Source organism: Perca fluviatilis, chromosome 1, assembly GCF_010015445.1.
Source record: "Perca fluviatilis chromosome 1, GENO_Pfluv_1.0, whole genome shotgun sequence".
Lineage (NCBI taxonomy): Eukaryota > Metazoa > Chordata > Actinopteri > Perciformes > Percidae > Perca > Perca fluviatilis.
In genome coordinates this window covers 47752629-47768051 of record NC_053112.1, presented here as the reverse complement: position 1 = coordinate 47768051, position 15423 = coordinate 47752629, and the positions used below count along the sequence as shown (strand labels likewise).

Sequence of the window (15423 nt, the reverse complement as noted above, 5' to 3'; positions counted from 1 at the left end):
GGTTTTTCCTGGTCAGTGGCGGAATTGTTTTCTGAAACTGCAAAATAGGACCACATAACGTTTGCACCGGAACACGCCTCCTCTTTTCGCTGAACCGCCCCCTGGAGCGCAAATACATTCCCTAATTTACCGACGTGCGTCTGTGGAGGGAAAAGTCCGCTGTGCGTCGGGTGCAAAATAGGAATGATACATGCGTCGGTGTACAAAGGCAACTGCGCTGAGTGCAAGATAAGGCCCTGAATGTATTTGAGCAAAATGCTGTGAGAGACATCCGCTCGCGTTGGATTGTATACAGTCCATCAACACATTCGGTCGTAGTGGTACTAACGTGACCGTTAGTTCCGTGCAGTGTTGTAGTCAAGTCACCAACTGTCTAGTCCGAGTCAAGACCCGAGTCCCCAGTGTTTGTGTCTGAGTTCAGGTCACCAAAGAAGAGTCTGAGTCAAGTCTTGAGTCCAGAGAATAGCGACTCGAGTCGGACTTGAGTCCGATCCAGGGCCCGAGTACTCCATCACTGCCAATCATACTTAAAAGTAGTCAGAAACTTCATCCAACTTCCGAGTCCTATTTCATGAATGCTCGAGTCTGATTTCATAAATCCTCCAGTCAAAGTCCAAGAAATCAGTGTGAAAGTCGAGTTACGAGTCCAGAGAACAGCGACTCGAGTCTGACCTGAGTCCAAGCCCAGGGCCCGAGTACTCCATCACTGGTACCAGGAAATAGAAACAATGGCCTATACACTAGTCGCTACAACCCTTTCAGTCGCATATGTCAATTTTTTACCTATTAAAAAGTATATTTCTGTACTCTATGGGACAAATCAATTTAATCACAAGATTTAAATAGGTAACACTTCAAATACATTTATTTATTGCATGAATTGATGTATGTAATCAATTATGAATCATACATCATGAATTTCGAGCAACAGCACATACACATGGGGTCGGATAGTGACATGGCATTAAAGTGCTTGGGTGTCTTTATGGGAGTAGAATGTACAAGAAGCATGTTTTAGGATGTATTACTACCTGAACACTCAACGGGACCCTCCAGGGATGTGTGAAGTAGCGACCAGGTGTGATGCAATCTGATTAGACTTTAGTTTACGGTAGTTTTCTTCTAATGAGCAACATATGGCCCTCTACGAAAGTGAAGATACAGTAAATATAGGCCAAATGAATGTACTGTCCTCTGAGCTCTGTGTTTTGTCTGACTATTACAAAGGCTCTGCCCGATATGGCATTACATGCATCTAATTACAGCATGTGTTGTCTAATTAAGCTACCATAAGACCATGCTTTTAGCATTAAATGTTGTGTCTAACTGTAACATAATTTGGATTTGATATTGCATTGTATTTGATCTCAAATTAGACCTTGTAAAATGTTGTCAGTGTATTAGGATGCCTTTTCTGGTTTCTCATTAGACTAGAATTTGGTATAAACCGTGTCTAAGTGTACCATATTTTGGGTCTAATACGGTGTTTCTAATTTAGATGTGTAATTAGGTTAACTGGGTTTGTTTACTGTCTAATAAAAGAACATTAGTTTTGGTCTTATTTGATACACACTTTTTTAAATTATTAGTTTAAACCCCCATTTTTACCATGTTTTACTGTCGGTGCTTCGTTTTTAAAGCCATTCTGTTTGATTATGACACACACACACACACACACACACACACACACACACACACACACACACACACACACACACACACACACACAAAAAACAAGAGCAGAACCCAAATGCAGAACCAGAGTAAGAGTTAACAGGTTTATTCAAAGTAACAGTCCAGGTTTCCAGAAGGGGGCAAAAGCAAGTCCAGGTTTCCAGAGAGGCAAACAGGTCCGGTGGGTTCCAAGCAGGAGTAATCCAGTGGTCGGCTAGGGGTGAGTTTCAGTGGTGGCTGTCTGGTCAGAGGATGGCAGGAGTCAGGTTCCAATAATAGCTGAAGTACAAGAGAACGGATCAGGACAGGCAAATACACAAACAGGTAACAAGGTTGGTCATGAGCGAGACTAACTGTGGTCGTCCTGACTATGCTCTAAGGCAGAGCGGAGGGTTGACCGGGTATATGAAGCAGAGATTGATTGTGGTAGATGAGAGGCAGCTGGAACCCTGACTCCTGCACACCAGACTCCACTCCTGTAATTAGGACAGACAGAGGGGAGGGAGAGAGGAGAGACAGAGAAAGTACCTAGGAGCAGCAGGCCTAACGAAGAGAAGGTGAACTACATCACACAATATTTCTTACTCTGAACGCTGCTTTGTCACTTCTTGACACGCCCGAGCCCTTGATATATTTCTCATAAGCACATAACAGCAGTGTTGTGTGTGTTAACATGGGTGTTAACAAAGCCGCCAAGATAACTGGCTAACAACCCAGTCTTTGAGACACTGGCCCCCAGGTCCCGGTGATTCTTAGCAGTAGAAATGATAGGATGATGATATAGATGTAGTTGTATAGATGTACTTTAGTGGAGAACGCAGAGGGGCACTTTGACTTTGTCCTCTCCACCTCACTCTTTGATTTGATAACTTTAAAGACATTAACAGAAATTGCACTTGCATTCAAGCAGAAAGAGATGCAATGAACACTGTTATTATTAAACATGGCTCTGAATTAGTCATCAAATCAATTTCTGTACTTTTCACCTTTTTGATATGAGAAGTTTTGTTTTGAAAAAAACATTTGAACTGAGCCATGTTGGTTTTGAAAAAGCTGCCTTTTCAGAATGAAACAGTAGTTTCATTTCATTCCGTTTCACATATTACAATATGTGATCTGGGGCCGACCACTTCCTCTAGCTCTTTTTTTCTCATGCTATAGCCGGATAAAAGCATCAAACCACCTGTTGAAATGCACCATAATACAGGAAATTAGAGCTGCAAAGATCGATCGATCAATTATTAAATTAATCGCCAACTATTAGATAATCGATTAATCGGTTTGAGTCATTTTTTTATGGAAAATGTTAAAATTCTCTGATTCCAGCTTGTTAAATGTGTGTATGTTCTAGTTTCTTCTCTCCTCTGTGACAGTAAACTGAATATCTTTGAGTTGTGGACAAAACAAGACATTTGAGGACGTCGTCTTGGGCTTTGGGAAACACCGATCAAACATTACTCCCCATTTTCTGACATTTTAGAGACCAAACAACTAATTGTTTAATTGAGAAAATAATTCAGTAATTAATCCTTCAGTAATTGACATCTTCTCTGTGAGGACCCCCGGACCTCCCCGTTTAGATTGTCCCACCCCCATTTTCAATGCTTCCTACACTCATGATTTCCCTATGTTTATTTTTAAGGTGGAAATTAAGTACAAGTGGTGTTGAACTGGAGTGCATTTGTATTGAGGGATCTCTCTAACGTTTTTCCAACCCCATCTACAAACATGAGAATATTCGAAACACATTTCAACATAATGTAGACAAGTACAACATCGCCACTAACTATAAATTATAAATATCCAGAAACACCATGTTGGTAATAGTGCGCAAGTCGGAAGCCAGAGCTGGGAATGACGTCACACCCTAGTTAGTCTTGCTTTGCCAGACTCTCCTCCAAAGCGTGCTGAAGGAGGGTCTGGCTAGTCCACACAGCATTCGGGGATAGGAGGAAATCATGCTCTGGTTTATTGGCATTTCTTTAAACCAATCACAATCATCTTGGGCAGCGCTAAGCTCTGGAGAAAAGCTGCGGTGCTGCGGAAAACTTGGAAGGAACTTGTTTTGGTGGAACATGTGTACGTTCAAAAGTTCAATTCAATTCAATTTTATTTATAGTATCAAATCATAACATAAGTTTTCTCGAGACACTTTACAGATAGAGTAGGTCTAGACCACACTCTATAATTTACAAAGCCCCAACAATTCCAACAGTTCTAGTAATTCAAAAAAAGTAGTTTTAGTCGTGCAACAGAAACCTCAGATTGGACAGATAGTCTAGCTAGCTGTCTGGATTTACCCTGCAGAGATCTGAGGAGCAGTTAACCATAGTCCTCACAAATCCACCGGAGTTTAGAATTACAACACAAAGAAAGCCCAAGGTAATGGATATCCGGCATAAAGGAGTGAAATCCGGCAGATTTTCCGGCGGCAACAGAGCAATCCCGGAAGTGGAACGTCAAGGATATAGACTATACCCTTGTTGACTGCTTTCTATTTAACAAATCAGAATTCACAGCAGGATTTTATTTAGCCAGGTTAGCCATTGCTAGCAATATCAGTTGATAACGCATTACTCGTTTTTTTTGTGCATACAAAAAGCGTAACAAATGTCCACAGATAGAAGTTAGAACGAACGGAATGAGTCCTCCACAAAACCACGGACAACGAGAGATTCATCACAGACATCACCGATCACTTTTATCAGGACAACTCCAGAAAAGAGAAGGCATGGAGTTTAATTGCAGGAGTGCAAGGTAGATACTAGGTTAATAAATACGTGAGTGTTCTGTAAAGAACTTGTAGAGACAATAAAATCTGCGAGTCGGGCAGCAAGAAGCTCCGCTTCTGAGACGCTCCCGGTGTGGTGTGGCGACGCACCTGGTGGAGAATCAGGGTCAGAGGTGGGACGGCGCTACACGATAACACGTCTTGGTTAAACTGTACCGTTTGTCTCCTCGACCGAGTTTAACCATATTTTCCATCTAGAAAATAAACACCTCTATGACAGTGTCAAGCAAAACTGAACTTAATAGGCATCATAAAAGTAAACTTCATGGTAGACCAGTGTTGGATTTATTCCATCTTTTAACAGTTAAGTGTTTGAAATAACAACAATAAATTCATACTATACTTATTTATATTGCAATTTTCATAGACTGACGCACATCCCTGAACTCACTCAAAGATTGCAGGGCTAAGTCCTGGATCTCCACTGACCCTGGAACCACTTACGTTCTAGTGTTTGTTTTTCTGCTCTCTGTCATAAAATGCTGTCCAACCCGCAGAAGGATACTGCCAGCCATGTCCGTGGCATCGCTGGCCATGAGGGGGTTTGTTTTTTATTTTGGTGCCTTTCTCTTTCGTCTGCCCCTTCCTCTCCCCTCGTTCTCTCTGTTCTTGAGACAGGAGGAAGGAACTTAAAAAAGTTGCGCCGTATCTCCCAATGCTCGCTCAAGCAGCCACTATGAGGTGCTTTCAACTTCACAACAGCATTACGCATCAATTATTCAGAGGCCCTGAAATAAAGCAGTTTTCCTACACCATCTCTTAAGAAGGAAAGAGAATTGTAAATGAAGAGGCACAGAAGCGGTGACGATTCCAATGCTTGTGCAATTAAAAACGTCACTTTTAAAAGATTCAAAAGGAGAAAAAAGTCACAGCCTCGTCACAGCGTATACTCTCCTGGCTTTTTTTTTTTTAAGATCAGATGGAATAATAGGATTATTCCTATTCATGTTGCACTTTGTCTTTAAATTAATAATTTATTTTCACCTTATCAATGAATCAGGTGGTGTTAAAGCCACTAGCACGAGTGCTAAGGGTACCACAGCCGTTTTCGAACGATAATACTGAAATGCTGGGATTTGAGTTGGTAACACCAGAGTCGCTATGTCTTTAGTTTGCCCACTGACTGCAGTTGGTAGTTCTCACAATATTGCATTCGATAATAATCTTAATTTGTATGACACTTGCTATTATTGTGGAAGATTTGCCAAGCAGGAAGGAGAGATGTTCAGGAGAAGAAACTGATCTGCTCGTGTGTGAAGTGAAAGCGCGCGAGCAGATCTGATATCATAATACTATTTCACATTGTAATATTTTTAATCTTTTGCATGTTTGTGTGCTGCTGCGCCTCCCTGTGTGTGCACCTAGGCTCGCGCTGTTCACGAGCCTGGGTGCATTTTACTAATGCGCTGTTAAAATCACAAAGAAATGCTGCGTTATTGACTTTAGACCAGGTTTTGTGTCTGTCGCGATAAGTGACCTTGCAGAGCCCCACTCGTAAATCGCATCCCTACAATATTTTAACAACTAAAACACAGCAAACGCAAATCTTTGATCAGTGTCATTCACAACTAGACTAAATGAAAGAAAAAAACATTTAACTATGTAGACTACTTATTATATGGTGATGTGCACTTACTTTTAACCCCAAATGTCCAGAAAAATGACCAAAACAACGAAATCTGAGAGTCGGGCAGGCAAAATGCTCTGCTTCTGAGACCCCACCGTTGTCCGCCATGTGTCATACCACTCCCGGTGTGGTATGACACATGGTGGACGACGGTGCAGCCGAGACGTAGCGCATCCACACCTTGAGGAATTCCGGGTTCAGCATGCGACGAGTTGGGTTAAAAACGTGCTGTTTACATGATTTTTACTGATGCAAATTGAAAAAATGCACTACAATTTTTCTTTTTTAATTTTGTAGCATTAAGGAACTAAAACTGCATTTCTTTGCGGAACCCTGTCTTCTACAGTGACAATAAATTAACCTTGAAGCTTGAATCTGGTGTCCGTACCTGATCAGAAGCTGGAGGCATCATGCTATGTGTGCACTTAATTTGATAAAAAACAAAAACAAGTTTGTGATTAGTGATTGGCTCCAATTTGGCTCAGTGAAAGGCTTGGTATTGTACAAACTTAAACAGGAAGGAGTTGCCTCTTTGATTTCAAACTGACGGGATAATAAAGAAAGTTGGGATGTAAGCCAAGAGGTGTGGCTCAGCAGCTGTAATGGATGATGGAGTCGTTGAGAATGATTGAAGTTGTCTTGATTTGCTGATTAATTGTCGCCAAGGTCCATTAACATTATATTTTCCATCAATCCTTTGAGAACTTCTCTGTCTACTTGTTCCAAATGATCTGAGGCCTGCTTCAGCATTTCAATGACTTGCTCAAGGATACTTCAGCAGGGATTTTCTGATACTACACCATCAGATCTGTCACAACATACTTTTTCTTTCTTCCTGAAACGTTAACATATTGAGCACACCACATATTGGCAGCACATGATTCTAGTTACTTCTTCATAAAGAAATATCAAACACAAAAAACGGTATGATAAAGTTCAAAGCATTGCCCCAGAGTTTCCTGTTCCGGCACCGAAAACGTCCCCGAAGTATGGCTAAATAATGCATTTGGAGAAAAGCCGGTTACCTGAAATGCCCTACTTAGATTTAGCAGAGTTGCTGCGTCTACCTACTGAGGACCCTGAGGTGTGAAGATGGATATCCTTATCCACTGATAGGGGAACAAACCTGCCAGTGGCAAGCATAGCTGTGACAGCGACAAGGCACTGACTCAGCTATTGGAGCATCCAGCAGCTGCCTGGACTGTCAGTCTCCATTTAGAATTAAAGCAGTAATCGATACAGTAAGCATTCGCCCTGCCCCTCATGCGGTCTGCGATTAAATGGAAGGCTTCCATCTACAAAAGCTAGATTTTTAACGTTGGAAAAACTTCTTCATTTATTAAGTTCTTGCATCCTTACTCATTACCAAATGACATTGACGGCAACGATGCCTCAAGGCTGCTACAATTAGTCACATTTGAAAAACCACCGTTCAGGGGTAGATTTATCACCTGTGCTCCTCTCGAAGAAAAATAACTCACAAAAGCAATTCAAGTAATTAGGCTGCCAGATGTGATAATTCAAAGAACAAGCAATTAGTTGTAGACTGATGGAGTGATAAGTGAACAAGGAAGAGACACAATGTGATGGATTTAAGTGATCTTGGATAAGATACACAAGATGAACAATAGCACCATAGACTGTAAAAGTAATGGATGAAGCTTCAGGGTCTGAAAAGTGAAGCCAATGTGGAAGTGCCTTAAACCTGCATTCTATCTCATTTCCAGCAGGGGGCAACTTCCAAAAAGTTCCAAAGGTTGCAAAAAGAAGTCTGAAGTCAGAGTAAATGACCCTACTTCTCACTTGATGTATTACCTCAATAAACATTTTAATGAGTTTATGGTCTCAATCGCTACGTTTCAGTCTTCTTCAATACAGCATGATGTTCATTTTGTAAATTATGGTCCCATTTATTTCAAAATTGACAATAAAGCAGGGGATGCTTTAGGGCATGGCTACAATCAGACCTGTCGATCAGGACACAGGCCTAGCAATGCTAAACATAGCACTGTGTACATTAAAATAGCTGTGAACTGGTTTTCGGGTGTTGTCCGTGTTTTCGTATTAAACTTTGACCCACTTTCACTACATTAAAGTTGAACATTTGGTAGGTAAAAATGTCTTGTTCAGCATTCTTCCAACCAAGCTAGCTAGCTACTGCTAGCGTTAGCTGGTGACTCAAGGGAAAGTGTGCAGATTACCTGTTCTGCCGTACGTGCAGATGAATGGCGGCTATACCCGGAGGTCTGCGCTTACCAGCCGCTAAATCTCCACTGGATGACGTGCTTCAGAAGGGTTGAAAATTGGCAACTTTCCTACGTTCGCGTTCAGCTTAGTGCAGCACCATTGCAACCTAAAACAACACCGGTGTACACTCGTAAAAACAATGTTTCCATCCGTTTGCAAAAAAACAAGATGGCGACAACCGTCTCGCCAAACTCGGGGCTTCAAAAAGGCAGTCCAAAAACCAATGGTTGACGTCACGGATGCTATGTCCACTGTTTTTACAGTCTATGGTCTGTATGCTAGGCTGGATGTTCATAGATGAGAGATGCATTTACTTTAATTTTCTTTTTTTACATTCACTGCTGAGTTTGATTTAAAGTGCACAAAATGACCATTACAGTCACACCCAAATCAGCAATAAATCTCAATACAACTGTTGCATGAATATTTAAGACCACTGCACATGTAATACGGGCCAGTGAATCCTCATTGAAATATTTTGAGCTCAGTTTAAAAAAACCTATTGGCCACTACAGTGGTAGCGGCTGAACCTCATTAACTTTTTTGTCTATGTTGGTGCTGCAAACAGTTCTATGAAAAGCTCTTCAGTACAGTGAATTATTAACTAACTTGAGTCTTCCTCAATCAATTGGAAAGAAACATTTGTATTCCGCAGTGCGGTATTGGTCTCAGAAAGCATGCAGTGTGAAATGAAAGTCCAGTAAATCATATCTGTTCTGGTCAAACTCTGAGAGCAAATTTAAAATCACAATTACCGTTGTATTTGTACCTTGTATTCTACTGATTTATGTAGTTGTATAGATAGAATTGGAAATGCTGTTAGTGGACGTAAATATACAATTTCGTTTTAAGTTTCTAAACTTCAGAAATGCAAAGTACATGTAAAAGCATATTTTGTGCAATATAATAAGGACTTTAATTGCACAAAAGTTATGGGAACATAGAGAATGTATATTGTGTCCGCAAGAGTTGTGTCTGAACAACTCCTCAATTTGCCATGAACTTTGGTATGGATATAACATATTGTATTTAGCCATAGCCGTCATGATGATTCCTAATTAATACATTCCCTCTTTCCCCACCATCATCTCAGCATTTCCCTTTTAATGACTTATTTACAAATCCTTTTGGTACATTTTCTCAAAAAATAGGAAAAATAGGGTTCAAGTTCGACAGAAATAGTTCCAAATAATAGTGGCCCCATGTCCCCATATCTGCCCCGACCCAGTGTCCATATTGTCCTTTTAAATCCATGCTGACAAATAGGGACTACAAAGGATAAAAAAATGACCTGGTACTAAATAAATCAATAATAACTATGAAATACATATTACTATTACTTAACTGTCCAAAATAATTAATATAATATTAATTCATTCTTATATCTTAGGTGACCCCCATGACTTTTACTCATCTTTGGACCTGGGACTCATTCAGAAAGTGTGATTGGGGAAAGGTATAAAGTGATTTGAAGGAGAAGAGTGACTACAGCCCAATAACACTTCCCTTAATGAAACAGTATGTTCTCCTCTCTAGAGGACAGCCATTGTAAGTATAGAAAATCAAACATTTATTATGTAGTTGAAATACGTTTTTAAAAATGAACAGCATTCCTGGACGGGAGAAAAACGTGCTCTGGTTTATTGGAATTTCTTTAAACCAATCACAATCGTCTTGGGTGGCGCTAAGCGCCGGACGGAGTAACGGTGCCTCTGCAAAATAGCCTCAGGAAGGAACTTCTTTTGGTGGGACATGTGTACGTTCCAAAGTAGTTTTAGTCGTGCAACAGAAAACTCAGATTGGACAGATAGTCTAGCTAGCTGTCTGGATTTACCCTGCAGAGATCTGAGGAGCAGTTAACCATAGTCCTCACAAACCCACACAAGTTTAGAACGCCAGCACAAAGACAGAGGAAGGTAACGGATATCGACTGAAAAGACATGCATCCGGCGGAATTTCCGGCAGCACCGGAGCAATCCCAGATGTGGAACATTGTGGATATAGACAATGTTCACCAGCTAGTCTCTAACATCGTCTGTCTGCCATTTGGTGCTGAGCAGGTCAAGTGAGTTTATCAGAGGTGTTTTCGCAGGAAGCATTTGCCTATACCTGGAAAAAAGGTTGATAAGTGAGAGTGAACCAAAACAATAATGTCATAGGGGGGTAAAACCAAAACAATGAGCTGAAAGACTCTAAAACGCTTTTGCAGAGGTAAGGGCAGTCTCTGTGAGTAACAGGTACAAGTACTCCTTTATACCTGCAGCCATCTCCTTCTTGAATAGGGGTCAGGGGAAGAGTCTTCTTTGAACTCTTGGCTACCTCATTTCTTTCTTTATTCCTTGGTTGGTTGCTTATATATTCTACTCTGTTGACTATGTGTTGAGGATGTCAGAAACATTAATAAAAAGGGGTTGGTGATGTAATGTAATGGATGCTGATGTTGTTGATGATGGTCATTGTTGATTATATTGTGTCAACTTTGTAGGCTGATATCAGTCCTTCCATAAAAATGCGGAGTTTTTTTGTGATTGTTGCGGGCAAAAATCCTTGATTATGCAGCACGTTTTCTTAACAAATGCGATGAAATATGCAGGATATTTATGCAATTTTATGCGATGAAATTGCGGGAACTTGCAAAAACTGCAGTTTGATGAAAAAGAGAAAAAAAAAGTGATTCCCCCAACACCGTGCTTTTCGATGATGTTCACGTCGCATAATTACGTCACTTCATAATGTTCCCATGGTAACGGGAAAATGAATGCTCTTGTGTGACTTTCTGCTAAGATATACAGTACAGGCCAAAAGTTTGGACACACCTCATTCAATGCGTTTCCTTTTTATTTTCATGACTATTTACTTTGTAGATTCTCACTGAAGGCATCAAAACTATGAATGAACACATATGGAATTATGTACTTAACAAAAAAGTGTGAAATAACTGAAAACATGTCTTATATTTTAGATTCCTCAAAATAGCCACACTTTGCTTTTTTATTAATAAGGGAAAAAATTCCACTAATTAACCCTGACAAGACACACCTGTGAAGTGAAAACCATTTCAGGTGACTACCTCATTAAGCTCATTGAGAGAACACCAAGGGTTTGCAGCGCTATCAAAAAAAGCAAAGGGTGGCTACTTTGAAGAATCTAGAATATATAATTTCAGTTATTTCACACTTTTTTGTTAAGTACATAATTCCATATATGTTCATTCATAGTTTTGATGCCTTCAGTGAGAATCTACAATGTTGAAACAATAGAAAATAAAGAAACACATTGAATGAGAAGGTGTGTCCAAACTTTTGGCCTGTACTGTATGTGACTTTTTAGCAATGAAAATGCGGGGATTATGAAATCATGCAAGCCCCGCATATTTTGCGCGGGAATCGACAATTATTGCGGCGAAAGTGTGGCGTATTTGAAAAAATGCGGCGCCCGCATCAATATGCGGACTTTGGCTGATTATGCATTGAATTATGCGATCGCATAATCACGTTTTTCTGGAGGGACTGTGATATGCACTTTTTCCTACCCTATGTAGGTTACTTTGATGCTGCTATCCATGAACCTTGTACCGGTATTTATTTGTCCTCGTACTGTTACGGTTGTGTTCCAGTTGGACTGTGTGTAGAACTTGTATGTATTTCTGTGTCTTGTATGTGTTTATACTTGCTGCACACCTAATCACCTTTCAGGGACACAAATAAAGTTGAAGTTGTGGGTTCATCACTATAAATGACCCCTTTCACATTATACATAGGCAATTGCTTCATTGTTAATATAAAAATATTGATAAATGCAGCGTGAAAGTAGTTCAGTGCCTCGTCCGGGGGTTTTAAATGGAGTTTTTATATGCATGGAGGAAAAAAATACACTAGAATCATTAACACACCCAGTCAGAATAAAACATGTAAAACAGAGCTGAAGCACAAAATGTTACATGGCTGGTGATAATGAAGCTTATTTGTTCCAATGGATGACAGCATAAATGCAGCCAAAACATTTCTAGAGTAAACTCTTAAGTTATTAAGTCTGGGACTTGTTGAAGCAATAGTGGCCCAACAGGATAAGCTGTCCATATATCGTCACACGGTATCGCACACTCACAAGTCTATTATTGTTATTGCAGCGCACTTTTGTTACTGACATTCGTGGAAAGCTGTTTAGACAACTGTGACACAGTAAAGCTTGGTGAATGCAATGAAGAAATAAAATCCTGAGGAGATATTCCATAAGCACTGGAAAAACAAAATCGCTCCATCAACTCTTCCAGTCATCTCATATTCATAAAAAGGTGTTACTGATCTGTGTCCACCTACAGTCCTGATCTGTCTGCCTCAATTACAGCGTCAGACATGATCTGATTAGTATTTCAACCAGGAAAGACTAATTTTGAGTGAATAATTCTTTACTGGTGTGTACAATAAACTGATAAATGGTTAGACAAACTTTGTTGTCTGTCACGAGTGACAGAAATTTGTCTTTGACAGGGGCAGGCTCAAATGAAGCTCAGCGTTAATTCTTTCAGGAAGACTTCTAAAGCTTTCTCCTCTCTCTCTTCCCTAAACTGATCAGCTGAATCGGGATGTTGACTCTTCAGGTAAACCAATCAGAATTTGCCATTAATTCCATGTGCCAATCACATTTGCATCCCTGCTTCAAAAATCTATTCTCTCTGCTGCTATCAGTTGTCATTACAGGCAAATCGAGCAACCCTCCTCCACCCCATTCACCTCCAGTCGTCATCATTCACCGGACCCTGGGTCCTCCTCCAGAAGCCCCGCTCCCGTACATCCATCCAGTTCTTCAGGCTCCTTCACCACCACCAGTGTCTAGATTCCATCGGGGGGATATGCCTACTCATGGCTCCTCTACCCCTTATAATATTATTTACATATCGATGGATAGGAGTCTAATCGCCAAACACTCTGTACATTTCAATCTTCTTTTTTTTTTTAAGATTATTTTTTGGGCATTTCTGCCTTAATGGTAGGAAAGCAATGAAAGGGGGAGAGATAGGGAGAAGACATGCAGGAAATCGTCCCAGGTCGGACTCAAACCCTGGACCTTCTGCGTTGAGGCATAAACCTCTGTATATGGGCGCCCGCTCTACCAACTGAGCCATCCTGGCCACTGTACATTTCAATCTTGTGCATTATGTGATGAATAAACTTATTTGGACCTTTCAAGGCAGTCTCTCCTGATTGAAATGACCTAAAATACATATAATATACATATTGAAACAGTGACAATACAAACTGAACGGAGTGGGATATGTTCAGTGTTTATGTTTTAACGTGCCAACGGGACTTTGTAACATTGACCTATTACTGAAAGGATTGGTGGAGGGGGTGGGGTGAGAAAAGTCTTTGGCGATTATACCCCATTGTGACGTCCCCAATTTCCCATTGTGATATCATCATATTTTAAAAGGGGGCGAGAAGCCCCCTGATCAGATACCCCTGATGGAGTCTAGACACTGGTGGTGATGGTACTGAATGAAGAGGATGCAGAGACCCCCCCCCCACCCTCCGGCCTTTTCAAGACTCCTCTTTAAGAAACATAAACATATAAGACACATATAGACATACACATACACATACATATATATATATATATATATATATATATATATATATATATATATAAAAAGCCGTAGAGCAGGCTCCACTATGTCCAAAACTCTCCGCCAGGGTCCTCAACCACACCAAGACCTGGTAGCACATCAACTCATCCACCTTCACTGGCTCCAAATTAAGTCCCGCATCACATATAAAATCTTCCTTCTCACCTACAAATATTTTAAAGGGGGCTGAGAAGCCGTGAGTATGTAGGATACCCCTGATGGAGTCTAGACACTGGTGGTGATGATGTTGAATAAAGAGAGGATGCAAAGCCCGCCCCCCCCCCTTTGGAAAATGACTTTATGGAGGACCAAATGTTTTAATAAAGAAAAAATAAATATTATTATTTGAAATTAGTCCCTCATTTTGGTTTTCAATCACATATTCACACACCCTCAGGTCAATCTCACGGCAGCTGCCGGTTTGGGGACCAAGGTACGTTTGTTTCTTAATTAACTTGGCATTTTTAAGACTTGGGGTATAATTAGTTTTAGTGTATAAAGAGAAAAGTGGAAAATATTCCTACTGATTAAAGCATCTGCTCATCTTGCATCACTCATATGAGATGCTTGCAGCATGTCATGTTTAGACTACATCATAAAATGTGAATGATTAACATTTTGAGGCAAAGTCAAGCCACAGCAACAGTCACAGCATCAGATGCAGAATGCTAAACATATGATGCATTCATGTGCTCCTCGGATGTTCAGAGTTTCTGAGATCGGAAGTCGTTCTTCCGACTTTGGTGTGTACACCCACGTGCTCCCATATGGTGCTCTTTGGATGCTTTTATAAAGACCTTAGTGGTCCCCTAATACTGTATCTGAAGTCTCTTTTATATAGGCCTTAGTGGTCCCCTAATACTGTATCTGAAGTCTCTTTTATATAGGCCTTAGTGGTCCCCTAATACTGTATCTGAAGTCTCTTTTATATAGACCTTAGTGGTCCCCTAATACTGTATCTGAAGTCTCTTTTATATAGACCTTAGGGGTCCCCTAATACTGTATCTGAAGTCTCTTTTATATAGACCTTAGTGGTCCCCTAATACTGTATCTGAAGTCTCTTTTATATAGGCCTTAGTGGTCCCCTAATACTGTATCTGAAGTCTCTTTTATATAGACCTTAGTGGTCCCCTAATACTGTATCTGAAGTCTCTTTTATATAGACCTTAGTGGTCCCCTAATACTGTATCTGAAGTCTCTTTCCCGAAATTCAGCCTTGGTGCAGAATTACAGCCACTAGAGCCAGTCCCACAATGAGCTTTCCTTAGGATGTGTCATTTCTGTGTCTGTAGCTATTGAGGAGGAGAGAGGGGGGGCAAGGTGGAGGGTGGGGGTGGGGACTTGACCAACTGCCACTTTGCTTGTCTGAAAGCCATGATGTCTCTCTCTCATGGGTGGGCCAAATTCTCTGGGTGGGCAAAGCAGAGAAAGGGGAGGTAACCTTTCCCCTTATGATCT

General features: G+C 40.6%; 1 long non-coding RNA gene across 1 annotated transcript; it reads left to right on the top strand.

Annotated features, from left to right (window-relative positions):
* Positions 1-2127: 2127 nt before the first annotated feature.
* Positions 2128-13344, top strand: LOC120544535. The gene is made up of 3 exons (XR_005636513.1): positions 2128-2231; positions 12830-12939; positions 13028-13344. It is a non-coding gene; the product is annotated as an uncharacterized LOC120544535 (long non-coding RNA).
* The last annotated feature ends 2079 nt before the right edge of the window (positions 13345-15423 follow it).